The sequence below is a fragment of the Nicotiana sylvestris genome, chromosome 3, assembly GCF_000393655.2.
Source record: "Nicotiana sylvestris chromosome 3, ASM39365v2, whole genome shotgun sequence".
Lineage (NCBI taxonomy): Eukaryota > Viridiplantae > Streptophyta > Magnoliopsida > Solanales > Solanaceae > Nicotiana > Nicotiana sylvestris.
The window spans coordinates 38594358-38608144 of NC_091059.1; the positions used below are offsets into that span (position 1 = coordinate 38594358).

At 37.5% G+C, this 13787-nt stretch overlaps 1 long non-coding RNA gene across 1 annotated transcript; it reads right to left on the reverse strand.

Annotated features, from left to right (window-relative positions):
- Positions 1–2799: 2799 nt before the first annotated feature.
- LOC104221847 (uncharacterized) lies at positions 2800–7491 on the reverse strand. The gene is made up of 2 exons (XR_709838.1): positions 6906–7491; positions 2800–3107 (listed from the first exon to the last, which is right to left on the reverse strand). It is a non-coding gene; the product is annotated as an uncharacterized lncRNA (long non-coding RNA).
- Between the last annotated feature and the right edge of the window lie 6296 nt (positions 7492–13787).

Below are 13787 nucleotides of genomic sequence, written 5' to 3' on the forward strand. Positions count from 1 at the left end.
GCAATTCTGCGGTCCGATTTGCGGCCGTAGAATCGATATGCGGACCGCACTCCTGTTGCAAAAGTGAAGCAGAAGTCAAGCTTAGTTGAGGACCATTATGCGACGCATTGTGCGACCGTAGATCAGGTCTACGGTGCATTCTGCGACCGTAGATCAGGTTTACGATGCATTCTGCGACCGCAAAACAGGTCTGTGCACCGCAGACCTGCCGCAGACCCAACCTGAAATACCCCAGTTTTGAGCACCAATTGTGCAACCATTTTGCGGGCCGCACATCTGTTATGCAGCCATTGTCGCATACCCGAGTCGGAAGGTCCATTTTTCTATTCTTTAACTCGGCCCCATTTTGATAAATAGCATTTGGGGCTTCATTTGGGACGATTTTCTGGAGAGTTTAGAGAGTGGTAGGAACATTTTAGAGAGAGAAGGAGGGAACCCAACATCTTAATCATCCAATCTTGCCCAAGTCTTTAAGAATCAAGGAAGCTAGCCACTAGATTATCATCTACCCGGGTAAGTCCTACTCTTAAGCTTTCATGCAAGAGGTTATAAGTCCAAATATATTGTGGGGATGGAAATAGGTCATGCATGTGACACTAAGTTATAGTATGTGGGATTAATGAACTAATTTGGGTAGTTTCTTGTTGAAATTGGTTGAGGGAAGAAGGGATTTCTATTATAGAACAATGTAGCCCATGTCACATGTTAGGTGTTTGATGAAAGAGTTACGCCATAGGAATCCTTCTAATTATTAACCGATTTTTCACTATCTTCCTATAGATTATTATTGCTAGAGGTGTTGGTACGTCGTAGTAACTTAAGGAAAGCTCAACAAGGTATGTTAGATAAACTTTCTCTCTCAGAATTGAATTCCATAATGTTTTTGTAAGTTTAAGTATGATCGACTCAAAATCCCTAATTTCTACATTCTGGGTTATCCCCTATAAATTTATAAACTTGATTATTCCGAATGAGCTTTATATCAAAAGATAGATGTTTAAAGTATGGTTTTCTTATTAAAATGGTATGGCTTTGAGTCGTATTTTAAATGATAACTAGTATACCATTGGGTGAGAAAAACTCGATATGTTTAATACTCCTAATTGCTCCTACGTGTACCTAATGACTTGATTGAGTATGTCTTGCTGTTGATAATCTACAAAGATGTTTAAAAATGAAATAAGTGAATTGGGAAAATAGAGTGTGGCCAACATGCCAAGAATATAAGTTATAATTGTGGCTAGGGGTACTAGGGAAATGCATAGAGGTAATAAGGATTATGAAATGAGCCTCGACTCAACTGTTTCAAAACTACTTCGAAGATAGAATTGCCTAAAAACTTTCGGTACTTAATTCATGCCCATAAGTGGCTAATAATGCTTTGCCTTATAAATACATCCAATGTGACTCGAGTTCATACATACTCCGGTATTAAAATTGTACATTGTCGTGATTGGAAAAGAGTAATTCAAGAATAATTGATGTATTTGCTTGTCTATGACTTTGATGTGTGTTTTTATTGTTGGTTGGTATGTCCCTACATTTGGGAATAATCCTTTGTGTTTAACGTTCTATTACTAATGAATGGTATATGATTTTTGAAGCACTCTATATGCTGGTAATTGGTGATGAACCTTGAAATTAAATAAAGTGAAAGTATGGAGTATGAAATGCGGTCATCGTGCCATGAATAAAGAACCTTGTGAAAGGCCCAAAGAGTCAAGGAGATATTTTTAATATGAATGGTTGAAAATACTAATAAAGATCTATATAATGTGAAAGATTCTGAGATGAATACATTTCTATCTATATTACCTTTATGTGTAAATCAAACTAATTGTTTTTGGGAGTCATTAGCAAAATCGAGGAAGGGTGGGTCATAAGGCCCATACCTGAAACTACATGTGCCGGTGTAGGGGTGGATTGTGATTATTCCTCTCATTTGGGATGAAATTAGAATATTAATGAAAATGTGATCATTCCTCTAAATTGGGGTGAAACTGGTACCTGTGAAATTGGAAAAGAAAAAGTTAACTCACACGGTATATGTGGGGAGGCGGCCTAGCTGATTGGGTGGAGATCAGACGCTATATTGCGCATATGGTGGTACTACTCTTGTAACAACTTTCTTTCGCATCACCATGTCGAACCACATTATCCGTGGGTAGATGGCCTAGCCGATCGAGCGTGATCAAACTCCGTGCTAACAAAGACGGTGGTATATCGGAGCTAATGATCTCCCAACCAAATATATATATATATATTATTTCCGTACTTTAAAAATCGTTATGTTTCAATAGGACATTTGGATATTGTTGATTGTGACTTGCTGTTTCTATGATTTGTTTTCTTATATGGTTATTCTATTTTGAAAGAGGACTTTTAGCTATACATACTAGTGCTATTCAACGACACTAACGTCCTTTTTGTCGGGGGCGTTGTATTTTTAATTGATACAGGTGGTTCCACAGCTGGCGGCATCGATCAGTGATAGCGGTATACTCTTTCCAACTGACTTGGCGAGTCCGCCTTCATTTCAGGGTCTTGTACTTTTTTTTCCTCATGTATCTTTTGTTCATTTTCTTATCATGTTTTGAAATATAGCTGGAGCCTTGTAACCGGCATTTTCTTATTATTCTTCAGTTGTACTTAGATGCTCCGTAGACAGTTTGTGGGTGGTGCTTGATTTTGGGAGTGGAACTGAAAATGTTGGTATTTGGCAAAATATATTTTTCATTAAATCTATAAACTTGTAATGTTTTGTTAATATGAATGAAGTTGTTACTGGAAACGAAATGGAAGTCGAAATGAAATACTTTTCGAATTTGATAATGGAGTTCATCTCCTCTTTATTCATAAATTAGTTTGGGTAGAATGAAATCTAACAGGCTTGCTCAGTCGAGTTTACTCAGTTGAGCGCCGGTCGCGCTCCTCGATTTTTGGGGCGTGACAGTGCTGATACGAAGAAAATATATCATCCATTTAAAATATACAAAACAAACATTCATGGTTCTAAACTACCATGAACAAATGGCAGTTAAAAACTAGAATTTTTAATATATCTTCGATGCTCGCTCATGAACTCTGTAATAGCTCAGCTCAAATATCTGTACACATACAAAAGTGTAGTATGAGTATGCAGAAACAGAATTCAATAGGTATCCCTGACTATTTTCTAATAAAGTAGTGATGAGGGTCAACTCAAAATACTCTCCTTATAAACTTTTATATTTCTTATACCTAGTAGCAATAGAGAAAGTGTACAGAAGCAGCATAACAAGCTGACACAGCTAAAGCATATAACAATATGCACAAATAGAGCAAATAAAGTATTACACCTTATCTCGATCAAGCAAGTCTCATACTTGTATCAATGTATCAAAATAACATACCTAGTGATATGCACAGTCTAAGCATGTAATATGATGCATGCTTTCTCAACAAATAACCCAATGCATGCATGCAATGCATCGAAATGACATATATTAATCATATGTACAGCTAAGCATATAAAAATATATGAATAGGCATAAGAATTCACTTAAAATATAATAAAGCTTTCACTTTTATGCTTAAAGTCATCAACTAGTATCATAATCAAAAAAGTAACTCGTGGATTTATGTGGATTTCTGAACCTCCACGTATGAAACATGGGAGGGCGACTCCAGAGGAATGGATCCTTAGTCACACTCAACGAGAACGTAATTTTACACGCCTAAAGATACATGCAATGACATGCCCAAACAGAGACCTCAATAGGAACATGCAATAACATGCCCTAATTGATACCTCAACAAGAACATGTAATGACATGCCTATATATATATATATCAACAGGAACATATAATGACATCTTCAAACCGATACCTCAACGAAATGTAAATGCACACACACCCAACAACTCAATTTTTTATACAAAAATCTCAAATAAGCACTGAAGATAAAATATATGTACTAACAAGATGCATATAAGAAATAATATATGACTAAGTAGTTCATCTTATAAAACAGGTACATGAACTCTATAATGTTAAACTAATATGTAAATGATGCCTATAATGTTATACTATCATGAACAAGATACTCAAGTAGTCATACAATAATTAATCATGACATACTATTTCCTATCATGTTAAAGTAGCATATGAGAAACACCTGAAATATGATACTAGCATGTGAAGATGCATAAATAGTCATAGCACAAGTAAATTAAGTAAAGCATGTGAAGCATATCCATCTACCCAAGTGTAGAAGCACATGGTATCCGTATATACGCCTGTTACCTCGCATATACGTTATCCTCAAACATGTAGCATGGAGAAAATAAGACAATTTGGGGGGAAAAAACCTCACTGAGGTTAAGTCTCAACTTACCTCGGCTTTAGCCTAGTTCTATTTTCAATAATCGTATTTTCTTGATCTAAATCCATCATACGAACTCGCTCTAACCCAAATATACTTCAAGATGCAAAATAAAGTTATATGACTCAAAAATAGACTTAGGTCAAAATAAACAAAAGTCAACACCAAGTCCACATAAATAAGATTCAAACCCTATTGGCCCAACCTTATGAGTTAAAATATATAGTTAGATTCTCAGTCCAAATTCAGTGGTATTTAGACCATCAAAAATACATTTTTTCCTTCAAGTCAAAAGCTCTTATTTTCATCTTTTAAAGATGAGCTTAAATTAGTTTTAATAATTAATATATAGTAGTCTATGAACTAGGTCCTTTGAATATATTTAATGTACTAATAAATAAGGTTAATGACTTATAAAGTAGGTATTAAAAGAACTAATAAGTCCCTTGATGCGCGTTGATCAGGAGCTACAAACTGATTCCTTATGCCAGCTGAAAGAATTTGTTTGCAAGAAGGATTCAATTTATAGAAACACTTGCATGGGAGGAATGGCATGTGAAGTAGAAGGAAAATTAAGCCCTACTAGGATTATTTTCCTAAATTAATTTCTTTTAGATTTTGGTGCAAAATTAGAGAAGTATTTCGGCCCAACTTCATTCCTATATAAAAAAATCACATTGTTACTATTGAGACTGTCGCGCCCCCTTTTTCTCGCGAAATCGGGTTTCGACATTTCTGGGACAACTCCTTTTGAGAGGGTAGAAAATTGGAATTGAAAGAGTCGCCACCTAACGGATTAAGGTGTATTAGGGCACCTAGAGCAGATAACTCATGTTACTAGATTATATTACCAGAGATCGGGTAAGGGCTCGAAATTACCTTGAGGGGAAGGTGTTAGGCACCCCTCGAGGTCCACAACGGTGGGTCCCGACCGAACTTAACTAATGAATTAGTCTAATAAAGAAGTGAGAAGAATATTTAATAGGGATGGGGGGTCCTAAATTTTTTAGCCTAAAGGATTAACCCGTGCAACATAAATAATACTTTGTAACTCCCTCGAGTCGGGGTGTTACTCATATTATTCAGCGGGCACAGACTATCATCTCCTGCTACCCGATTACTATCTTTAAGTTGTTACCTAAAGCTCTCTAATTGATTCTAGTTCGATCCCTATGCATGCACTACCCGTCCCTTACCTATGGCCCTGGAGGTATTAGGACCTATATTTGGGATAGTTCTAGACCCAGCCTACGTTGCTCAAAAAATTAAAAGCCCAGGAGACAAACAAAACAATTAGAACTTTCAGATAGCAAGCAAATATAGGCTCATATTGACCTCCACATATAAACAACAAAAGCACGCAATTGATACAACAAACCTTATTAACCTTAAGATCCTATAGGCAGGATGTCTATACGAGAAAACAGAGTATAGAGACAATTTTATTAAGGCAGGTGTTACAACTTTTTGTTTGCCTGCTGATTTTTATTCAGCATGATCTGGGTAGTTCAGGCAGTAATACATTGTCACACCTCCTTTTTCCTACCCATGAAAGGGATATAAGGGAGTTTTTTCCAATTTAAGTGACAATCGAAACAGAATTATTTATTTAAAATTCAGAGTTGCCACTTTAGATAATTATGGTGTCCCAAGTCACCGGTTTAAAATTCCGAATCGAGGAAGATTGACTCTTATTTATGGTCTGCGAACACAGAAATTCGGGTAAAGAATTCTGTTAACCCGGGAGAAAGTTTTAGGCATTCCCGGGTATCGTGGTTTTAGCACGGTCGCTTTGATCATACTTGGCTTATTAAATTGTCTAATTATTTATTTTAGAACCTATGTGCATTTACCTCTTTTAATTAAAAATTATCCTAAAACGAGTCACGCGTACGTGTGTCCATTTGTTTGGCGCGTCAAAAATCATGTCACGCAAACGTGTCCACAATTAATAACGCTTTGTTATTATTAAGATTATTTGGCCAAAGTCATGCAACGTGTACCTTTTTTTAACTTTGAAAATCATAATTATGTTAGGCGAACGTATACATAATCGCGATAATTTGATTAATTAAGAGCGCCTAAAACTCCTATCAAGTTCAATGTGGCTACTAAACATATAACTCCAAAGATACTTTTAAAAATCTTGTTAATTTCCTCCAATCCAAATTCATTGTTCAAACCAATACCAAAACACCTCTAAACCAACTTAAAAACTTCGTACAAATCCAGCAACAGGTATCCAAGGTAGTGTACATTCACAACATTCTTAACATTAGACTGCCACTTCTTTGCTAATTCCCTAATGTGAGTGATGGAAGTGTCATTATCATATAAGTTTATTTGCTTAGGTTATATGTAAAATCAATATTTGGATGGCAGAATAGATTTTGTGTGACACCTAGTTTCGACTGAATATCCTCATCTCATCAGTGCTTTAGCAATTCATCAACAATCCAAACATCAATAAAACAAACTATTACACTAACAATAACAATGTAAATGAACAAAATAATCAGTCGAGAAGATGCGAAGAACGGACCTTTGGTATAAATCAACCAAATTGTAATTACAAGAGGTTAAACAACTCGACGATTCTTGACCAGAGCTTTCGCCGGCGAATTCGGACATAACCGGCAACTCAAAACCTCAACGACCTCTATACCGGAACCTCTCACTATGTTTTTTGTAGTTGTTTGCAATGGTTCAGGGTAGTTCTTGGAGTCGGTGGTTCGCTGTGTTTGTGAACTGGTTTTCACGATGATTATACAACTGAAGCAGTAGCGACGACTTGTGGAGTTACAACTGTTTTGGTGTCTTTTTGGAGCTACTTTTGGGGAGTGTTTTGTGGCTGGTTTCCAGCGGTGATGTGAGGGACGGAGTTTGGGTGGAAACGGAAAGTTGAGGGTGGTTGTTTTTTCTCTCCAAAGATGGGAGATGGCTGCCGATGTATCTGCTTTTTTTTTTTTTAAGTAAAAGCCATGGAAATGGCTGCTTTATTTTTTTCGAAGAAGACCGATCGGGGGAGGGGGGTCTCTGTTTTGTGTAAAACGGCGGATGCTTCCGTCTCTTAAGGATCTAGGCGTTAGGGGTCTAGGTCTTGGGGTCCTCTCTCTTATTCTGTCATGTACTTTTTATCCGTAGGGTTTCTATATAATAAAAGATATGACCATATGGGCTTGGAGAGGAAAGAATATGTGAGCCCAAGGAGAAAAAACATGTTACCCTCTTATGAGACTTTCTAGAAGCTACTACCAATAATCTCTATGAATTGTTTGCCAAAAAAAATCATAAGAAAAACAAATAAAATTTGTTATGAAAAGATTTCCTTCAATCAGATGGTGGTCACGTGAATATGGGGTAAAATGGGAAGCTAGACATATCATTTTATAGCCAAATTAAGAAAATTCTAATACTACTTAATACTTATTAAAGGCCTAAAACTTTTTAAAAAAAATTACACTACCAAGTGATTTTTTTTTTGAAGTTTCTTCTTATCTTTTGTGTTTTGGAAAAACATAATATCAATATTATTTTTGTATTGTTTAATTTTATGAAAGGTAAATAAATCAAAAGTAGATAAAATAACAATTAGTTACATAATAGAAAATATTTTGTAATTTTTATTTTTTGTGATAAAACAAAGTAAAAGAGTCAAAACTATTTAAAATAGCGATATTGGACCAAAACTAAATATTTTACGCTAAAATGTGTAAAATCTTGGGGAAGGTCAAAAATCACATGTCTACAGCTGCCCATCTTTGACTGGGAACGCGAAGAGTTTTCAGACAAAGAACGACGAGATAGGTTTTTTGACCCGACCCTTATTTAGGGAGACCAATAACTAAGAGGAAGGAGAATGTGATCGAGCCCCGGTATCTGAGCTTCGTACATTCCATGGCTATAAAGGAATCAGGTCACGTGTAGTTTAGAAGTGAACGAGGTGATGGAGTATACTGAGGTGGAGAGCCGGTCGAGGTGCCGTTCTGTCAAGGTTCCGGTTCGCGGTCCTGTTTTTACATCAAACTAAAAAAATAAAAAAGACTAACTAAGCCTGTCAACTATGAGTTACAAGATTCCTATCTATAAGTCTTCTGAAGCTTGATCTTGAGTCTTGAATGATTCTTCATTCAGACTTTAGATTTGAACCTTGACGTTTGCTAGTTGCAGGTGCTAGTTCATTCTTCTTTAGCTTTTCGGATCAAAACCGGACACACCATGCTTGTGACTTCAGTCATGTCTTGAGCAATCCACCTCTTGTCTCAGCTTCTGCATTCTGGATTCACTTCCCTTTTTCTTTCTTTTTTCCTTTTTTTTGTTTTTCTTTTTTATTCTCGATTGAGATTACTTCTGTTGATCACCTCGGAATGTTGACTCACATTCTTGCCGCGAGCTTCTGCTACTTCTAACTTGAATTGGATTCTGAATTGACTTCCCTTGTTCTCCAGGTGGGCGCCTGATTGCTAAAACTTGAACTGTATTCCCTTGTTCTCCAGGTGGGCACTTGATTGCCAAAACTTAAAATGTATTCCCTTATTCTCCAGGTGGGCGCCTGATTGCCAAAACATGAACTGTATTCCCTTGTTCTCCAGGTGAGCGCCTGATTGCTGGAAACTTGAATTGTATTCCCTTGTTCTCTAGGTGGGCGCCTGATTGCCAAAACTTGAACTGTATTCCCTTGTTCTCCAGGTGAGTGCCTGATTGCCAAAACTTAAACTGTATTCCCTTGTTATCCAGGTGGGCGCCTGATTGTGCCAATCATGAACTGTATTCCCTTGTTCTCCAGGTGGGCGCCTGATTGCCAAAATTTGAAATGTATTCCCTTATTTTCCAAGTGGGCGCCTACCATTACAACAAAACAGACAAAACAAAAGAAACTTTTCTGCCCCAGTTTGGTACTAGGAACATCTGTGAGTGTTAATCAAATCTTGTTATCAAAAGAGCTATAAGAATTCAAAAGGTAAATCTCATTATCCTGGAGGGCCCTGAAAATTTCAAATTAAATCTCATCTTGAGAGTGAAAACTTTAAAGCTAAATTATATTTCCTAAAGGTAGAACTTACGCTAAATCTTGTTATCTATGAGGGTCTTGAAATTTAACTAGGTCTCATTATCCAGGAGGGTCCTGAGAACCTTTTTTAAAATTAAATCTCATTATTCAGGAGGGCCCTGAAAATTTTAAATTAAATCCTATTATTCAGGCGGGTCCTGAAAAACCGAGAATGAACTTACCTGAGCCATGCTTTCCTCCTGGAGGATCTCTGCAGAATGAACAAAATTCCTTGCCCCTGAACCATGCTTTTCCTCATGCAGGGTTCCTACAGATCGAACAAATTTTCTTTCTCCTTCTCAAACCGCCTTTGTGCTGACAAAATTTGGGCACGACACTTGAAAAAATTCAAACTTCCAAGCTTTGATTTGGACACAATTTTCGTCCCTGTTTCAAACAAAGAAAACTTGTGAGTTTACAAATATGGTGGTTGGTTTGTGGCATTGGCCTTGAGGTCTATTGCTCCTTCACTTACCATGATAACTTTGATTTCCACTTGGAAGACCTTGTTTGTTATTGGTTAACCACTTTCTCTGTTAACCTTATCACAGAAAATATCTTTGATCCGTTCAAACCCAACACCCTCTATGTGTTGCATTGTTCATGAATTGACATATATCGAAACTTTGTATTTCACATGAATCCCAAAGCACATTGATTGTTACCAACTCAGTGCGCTTGTTGTTCTTTCCTGACGTATGCCACTTTGATGTGCTAGCCAAATTCCGTTTTGTGCAATTAGAAAGCTGGTGGCAAATTTTGAAGTCATTTCTCACCTGTTCTGACCAAAAAGACTCAGGAAGAGGAAGTAAACAAGACAAAAGGAACAGAGTAAAGGACAATGGAAAGAGATGATTCCTAACAAGAAAACTACAAAGTAGAAATTTATCAGATGTGGATACCAACTCTAATGACCATGACATGCACCTTCAGATTAAATGGCTTAATCTGTCAAGCAAGTCTAATGTTTAACTCTTGTTGTGACTCTTCACCGTGAAACTGGGCTTCAATGCTCTGATTATCCTATCCGATTCACGATCCTTATTCGACTTGTAGTGCCCGAAGGGTTTTCACCATCAAGACTCTCTCATTTTGTTCTTTCTCTCAACTTACCGTCGCCTTATGGTGCCTGTGAAGGTTTTCACCGATAAGACTCTCTCATTTTGATTTTTTTCTTTTTATTTCCTCTAATTCTGTAGATGACAAAGCATTGACCAGAGTAAAAACATCATATACTCTTGGCATGTCTAAACTCAACACTCTCAAAGATTATCTAGGAGGTCTTTTTTGGACTGTAATATGGCTTATGGATAGGGTTAGAAAGAAAGGATATCGTAAAGGCTCAAAATAACTAAGACAACGGGGTTAATTTATTTACAACTTTTGGAATCCATTCTAAAAACTTTGCCCCAATTTCTAAAACAAGGGAATTTGATTATTTTTTTTAGATGGAATTTCCCACTCTCGACTTTGTGGGATTATGAAATATTTTATTTGGTATGACCGAACTGTAAGGTTGCCTATGTATCTTGTGGTGACAAAAATCAGGTCAAACGTAGCTCACAAAACTACTTTTGTTACTATTTTCCTTTTCCCTTTTTTTTTCCTTTTTTCCTTTTTTTTCTTTTTTTTCTTTTTTCTTTTTTTTTTCTTTCTTCTTCTTTTTTCTTTATCTCTATTTTTCTCTTCTTCTTTTTTTTTAAATTTTTCTTTTGGAATGAACTTTGTAAAATAAACCTATGGGGACAATTTTATTCGTATGACTCTAACTTGATTCCAAAAGAGGGGAGGTCAAGAAAATTAGCACAGACTCAAAAAGGGGTACCGAATGGTATAAAGTGTTTGGGTAGCTGAAGAGGGCCTCCCAATCTCTGAAAATGCAAAGTATAACATATGCAACTTGAGAATGAAAAAGGAAAATCATGCACAATATTTCTTTTACAGCTTCGGCATTGATATCACTGATATGCCTTCCACCTTTTTAGTGCCTTGTCAAGTACAAAACTCTCATTGGGTGGTTTCTTCTTTACGATGGATAGTTTCCGTCTGTTTGGAGCAAACTTCCTTGGCTTTATCTCGTAACTTGAGATGCACTTGAACTCAAAGTCGCTCGCTTCAAATTGTTGGGACGCACTCTCTTGTAACAAATCCTGTCATCCTCTCAACTTCCCAAACCATCTGCCCCAATTTCACACAGTTCGGGCTTTAAATGATCTCAAAATATCCAATCTTTACTTATTTCCCTCAAATGTCTCTATCGTCTTCAAAGTTGTTTCATTGCTTCATGATTAAACTAACTTTTAAGACCAAGCCTAAAATTATGCGTGCATGTCATGTCACTAGAGTCAGCAGGAAAAGAACTATAAAAGGAGAAGAGAACCAAACAAAAAAATGACTAGAAATAACAGAAAACAGAAAATTGCATTAGACAGACGGTGAAAGGGTTTGAACAGCAAAACAACCAAAATAAACTGGGTTACAACCCTGGAACAAACCTAGATAACACTAAATGAGTTACTATGACTAAAGGAACTAGTCAAAATAAAAGGATAGAAGAGTTTGAGGCACAAGACAATATACGGATTACAACCCTGAAATAACCCGAACAACAGAAATGACAATAAAAGGAACCATCAAGACTCCTCCCTGGCTAACAAAGAAAGGAGCGTCTTTCCAATTACCAAGCTCGGCATCTTAACCACTGAGTTCCACATCAATATTACCAAGACCATTGCCAATTTTCATATCATTAACTTCAGTCAGAAAGTTCCCAAGAGAATTCTCATGCTCCCTGTCACCACGCATCATCCCCACAAAGTGTACATCATCATGTGCAGGTAAAGGATTCTGCGCGATATGCTGGGTGTCACTGTCCTGGATCACAATTATCCCTTCTTGAATCATTCTTTCTATTTTCTTTTTCAAAGCACGACAATCTTCAATATTATGACCTTGGACATTAGAGTGGTACATGTACCGTATAGTAGGATCAAAACCTTTTGCATATGTTTCCGGAGTATAGCCGAGGAGCGGCGTAATCAGGCCAGAGTGTTTTAACTTTTCAAATAGGCTTGTATAGGATTCTCTGATTGGCGTGAAACTACCTTTCTGCCTTTGTTTCCCTCCATGCCCTAGTTTTCTAGGATTGTTGGATGCTCGAAAATGTTGTGAAGGCGCACAAAATTTTTTGGATGCTAGTGCTCCCCTAGGAAGTGACCTAGTGGTTGGAAAGATGGCCGGATGTTGTTCAGAGGATAATACTGGGTGGATTATGTGGAGTTTGGGGATGTTTTGGGGTCGGTATTGAGGCTGAAAGTATTTAGCAGGAATGCCCACTGGATTCTGTCGTTGGCGGGGCTCAACAACATCTTTTCTATCAATGGGAGGACTGTCCCGAGCAATTTGTTCGTTCCATCTGAACCAAAATTCTCTAAAACTTTCCTTGGGTTTCTTTTTCATCTGAGATAGGGAGGAGCGGTCTGGGACAATGTCTATATTGTACTGAAAGTGTCGCACAAAACCTTGAGCTATGTCATCCCATGTATGCCACTTATTGACATCTTGACGAGTATGCCATTCCAAAGCTACCCCAATCAGGCTCTCACTGAAATATATCATTAGGAACTCATCTTTCCCGCCAACACTTCTCATTTCACTGCCATAACCTCTCAGATGGGCTACTGGATCTCCATGCCCATCATACAAATTAAACTTTGGCATCTTAAACCCTTTCAGCTTTCTAGATATATCTCATCTTGCTCCACTGTCTTAGCAGGTTTTGCAGTCTCACCGGGGGGCTCAAAATGAGGAGCGTAAGAGTATGGACCCGAGACCTTAAAAATTGGTTCTGGAGCATAGTGTTGGGCATCGGGGATTTTGAACACAGTCTCGCTAGAGGATCGAGGAAAGGTAGCAGGTGGATGAGCTACAAAAACATGAGTGGTCAAAGGATTGGGATATGAGGTGGTTCTAGGGAGTGGAGTGTGAAAACGTTGTGGGGAGATATCTTGGACTTGTGACAGTGGCAGAATGGTGACACGGCTTTCAATATAGTTCGTGGGAACTAATGGTGGAGAACGCCCACTAATTCAGGCTTGGTATATTTCGGTCATTTGCCCTTTCAACCTTAAGACCTCTTCTTTCAACTCAGATTCTGATTCAACAATTCCCTTAGATGGATCAATAACCCCTGTGTCCAAGTCTTTGCTAGCCATAGCTACCTTGCTCTTTGACCTTGTGTTGTATGGGTGAGTTACTTAAAACCACAAACCAACCACCATTCTGCTCAATGAAGATAACAAAAGGAACAAAATGGGGTCACCCTGTTAGCATTAGGGCATTTAACAACTAAAAATATCACATTGCGTGCAATGC